General features: G+C 32.0%; 1 non-coding gene across 1 annotated transcript; it reads left to right on the forward strand.

The window, feature by feature from the left end:
* Positions 1 to 4,301: 4,301 nt before the first annotated feature.
* LOC128578680 (U6 spliceosomal RNA) lies at positions 4,302 to 4,409 on the forward strand. Its single transcript, XR_008377820.1, has one exon. It is a non-coding gene; the product is annotated as a U6 spliceosomal RNA (small nuclear RNA).
* The last annotated feature ends 224 nt before the right edge of the window (positions 4,410 to 4,633 follow it).

Genomic DNA, 4,633 nt, shown 5'->3' on the forward strand with positions numbered 1-4,633 from the left:
TTTTCCAACTTTTTCTTCATTATAGTTGCCTGCAACTATAATATATATATAAAATATAATGTAATATATTATTATAATATAATAATGTAATTATATATATAGTCATCTTCATTATAGTTTAAGTCTTTTTTTTTTTTTTTGGTAGAGACAGAGTCTCACTCTACCGCCCTCGGGTAGAGTGCCCTGACATCACACGGCTCACAGCAACCTCTAACTCTTGGGCTTACGTGATTCTCTTGCCTCATCCTCCCAAGCAGCTGGGACCACAGGCGCCCACCACAATGCCCGGCTATTTTCTGGATGCAGTTTGGCCGGGGCTGGGTTTGAACCCACCACCCTTGGCATATGGGGCCGGCGCCCTACTCACTGAGCCACAGGCGCCGTCCCATAGTTTAAGTCTTTTAATCACTGTGAGTTAATTTTTGCAAATGAGTGTGTGGATCATTTTTTAATCTTTTACATGTGGCTAAACAATTTTCCCAGCATGATTTATTGAATAGGTATTCTTTTATACAATGTATGTTTTTATCTATTTTGTCAAAAATCAGATGGGAACATGAGGATGATTTCATATGTGGCTTCTGTATTCTGATACATAGCCATTCCAGGCATTGTTCTTAGTGAATCATTTTCTCAGTGGACTTGTACAAAAGCCTTATGAGATGTACAACCTCAATATATTTATGTTACAGATGAGTTAATAAAGGATTAGACCATTAGATGATCAAATACATTGCTTAAAGTCTCATAATTAGAAGCTTGGGAAGTCAAGATTTAAAATAAAAGAACAATTTCACTACTGGGGTTAATATTCTGGTGGATAAAGAATCTCTTCCTAAATAGATAAATATAAATATAGGAAATTAAGCATATCCAAAATGGTATGCTTTGTGAGCTCACAGTTGATTATATAGGAGACCTAGATTGCCCTGGGATTCCTACTGCCTTATTTGCTCAAGGATGGGGAGAAGGGATATGATTTTTCCCATTTACCTTTCTTTCATATCCATAATGCTAGTAACACAAATAGGAATAACATTTAGGATATATTAAGTTCATCTAATACCTTTTTATCTAAATTAGAATTTACCATCAGTCTTCCACAGATTACTACTTTCATGTGATATTTTTGGTATATGTAAAGAGTTCTGTTGTAGAACAACCTTGGAAAATAGTGGATTATAACCAGTTTAACATGCCTCCTTCCAATCATATTTCCAAAACCTGTCATAACACATTGTAAATATTCAATAGCAAGGATATAATACACAATGTTTTCTAAACTTACTTAACCAAAGATTTTTTACTATTTTAATGGGCATATATTGGAGCTAGTATTCTATGGGACACATTTTGGGGGGGACTATTCTAGAAAGTTCAATATATATTTTCAGAACATAATAAAGTCACAGCAAGCATTCATACCCTCCCCCTCTTAAATCAGGTGTCCTTCTATAGACCTGTTGCTTAGATACAAGGTAACCAGAAGAGCTTAATGAATCATCTGAAAATGAACTTATCAATAAAGTACATGATCATATTCTATTATTGAGAAAGTCATTTGGCTTTTTTCATATTATGAAAAGTCATATTTAAAACCTATAAGGTAACACAAGCTGCCTGATAACTTGATTAAATAAGCATTAGAGTGCTCTATTGTAAATAACAGAATTGACAACCATGTTACCGGATCTACATGAACAATTACTGTAAAAGTGTGTCCCTAGAGGATTTCAAGTAGATACTTACTCAAATACCAAATGGCACTCATTTTCTAAAAGGGTAAAAAGAACTATTAGAAGCTTATACTCTGCATGCAGGACATGAATTACTTGTTTCCATTACCTTTTATTTTTTTAAGTTGCCAGCAACGTTTCCATTTTAAAAAGTCTCTTATAGTTCCCATATAGCTCACTCAAATTATCTTTCTGTAAGTTTGATAATTTCTTCCTATCTGTATTTCAAAATAATCCTTTAAGTAGGTACTTATTTATTGGAATAGCATATTGATTTATAATTTTCCCAGAGGAAAGAAAACCTTAACTACCATTAACGAAATGAATTTTTCTTCTATTTACACTAACCTTTTCTCAGTTTCCTCACTGCTTAATGCCTGTCAAAGTGCTTTCTCCTCTTTTACATTCAGTATCATCATTAATCATGGCTCTCACATTCTGTTAATACCTATAGTTACCACCGTCACCAAATCTGTTTAAATACTAATACCTGCAGCATTTTACCATCAGTCTTCCACAGATTACTACTTGATAGTAATACTTATACTTATAGTAATACTTTACTTATACTTTACTTCAACTGGTGAATGGATAAGTAAATTGAGGTATATCCATGCCATGACAGTATTTGGCAATTAAAATAATGAAATGATGATACCTGTGACAACATTAATTAACTTGAAATATGCTAAATGTCAGAAGCCACCCGCAAAAAGCCACATATTTTGTGACTACATATATATGACATGTTTAAAAATGGTAAACATACAGAGATAAAAATTAGATTAGTGGTTGCCTAGGGCTATAGCTGGAAATAGGGTAAATAAGCATGAGAAATCTTAATAAGGTGATTGATATATTCTAATCTTCACTGTGGTAATAGTTGCACAACTTGGGAAATGTACTAAAAATCATTGGGTTGAGTACATAAAATGAATTAACTTATGCATATGAATGTGGAAATTATACCTCATTAAAGTTGTTTAAAAAAACTAGTAAGTACCATTGTGCTTGAAAAGATCTTTCGGCCCATCACTATCAGCTTATGAGCTAACACATCCTTATTTGATATAAAAATTATCTTTCTACAGAGACAGTCATTTTGTCCCAAGGTTGCTTTTGAAATTCTTCTGTATTGTATTCTAATAACTATTTGAGATTTGTGATAACTATTTCAGAAGCTCTCATTTAGTGAATATGTTTTTACCACTGGGAGATATACATTGTTTTCCATACAGCTGGTAATATTACCCCAGACCAATCTCTTTTTGCTCTTTGATTTCTTTACCTGAAAAATCTGATGCCCCCTCTTTATAAAATAGTTATATATTCATATTCAAATAGAGTATCTTCCAAACATGAAATACCTTCAATTAAGCTATTTAAATAATGTATTGATATGTGATTATTACTCTAGGAAACCTTTTTATGAGGTTTAGTTGCATTTGATTTTGTTCAAATGCACTGGACATTGAAAGCTACATTTGGAGCTGGAACATATTCTTCTTAGTAAAGTATCTCAAGAATGGGGGAAAAAGTATCCAATGTACTCGACATTATTATGAAACCAATATGTAATTACTTACACATTAATACAAATGATAAAATGCAAAGATAGTCCAGAAAGATAGAGAGGAGAGGAAAAAAAGGGGAGTGGAGGAGGGAGGGCAAGTGAAGGGAGGGTTTTGGGCAGAATCTCACCTAATGTACATCTCAAAACAACTAATAGTATATTAAATGTCGTACCACAAAAATAAGTGAGGTAATGGTGATGTTTGATTTAAGCATTCCACATTATATATCAAATCATCACATTGCACCCCATAAATAAATATAGTTACGATTTACTAAAAATTAAGTAAAAAAGAGAATAGACTTAAATGTATTAAAAACAGGAATTAAGATGTTACCTTATGATATTAATCCATAATTACTCAGGGATATTCAGAATGTAAAATTTTATAAGTAATTATTAGCGAGTGGAAATTTAAAATATTTTTCCTAAATATATATAAAAAAATCTATATGACTTATGTCTGTAATAAAAATACATATATCTATATAGCTATACAAAATAGCTAATCTGGAAACTTTTTGTAATTCAAATAATTAGACGAAATACAAGGTATTATGTTAATACAGCTTGCATATATATTTTTAAGAACTAGAAAGTAAAATTATACATTGTTCATCATTTCTATGATATTTTTTCACATTAGGTAGAATTAAAGGTAGTTGCTTTTTGATATGTGTCATTTTTCTTTCTATTTTTTTTTCTTTTTTGCAGTTTTTGGCTGGGGCTGGGTTTGAACCCCCCACCTGCAGTATATGGGGTCAGCACGCTACTCCTTTGAGCCACAGGCGCCGCCTGATATGTGTTATTTTTCTAAGAATGTTCTTCTCGTTTTACAAGTATATTTTTAATCTAATTATCTGAAATTTTTCTTAAACAAAGGAAGATTAAAAATTGCAATCCTGAAATTTTCTCTCATATGGTCTAAATACTTTTAAACAAAAAAGTAACTTTCAAAGTTAATCAAAATCTTAAAGAAAAAATATCAAGGGGTGCTTGCTTCAGCAGCACATATACTAAAATTGGAACAATTACAGAGAAGATTAGCATGGCCCCTGCGCAAGGAAGACACGCACATTCGTGAAGCATCCCATATTTCTGTAATCAGTACTTACAGAAAAAAAAAAAAATACAAGGACTTTCAACTTTAAAATAGCAATTTCATACAACTTAGAAATTAACAAAGTCTGATTTTTTTTTTTTTTTTTTCTTTTTTAAATTTATTTATTTTTTATTGTTGGGGATTCATTGAGGGTACAATAAGCCAGGTTACACTGATTGCAATTGTCAGGCAAAGTCCCTCCTGCAATCATGTCCTGCCCCC

This window comes from Nycticebus coucang, chromosome X (assembly GCF_027406575.1).
Source record: "Nycticebus coucang isolate mNycCou1 chromosome X, mNycCou1.pri, whole genome shotgun sequence".
Taxonomy (NCBI): domain Eukaryota; kingdom Metazoa; phylum Chordata; class Mammalia; order Primates; family Lorisidae; genus Nycticebus; species Nycticebus coucang.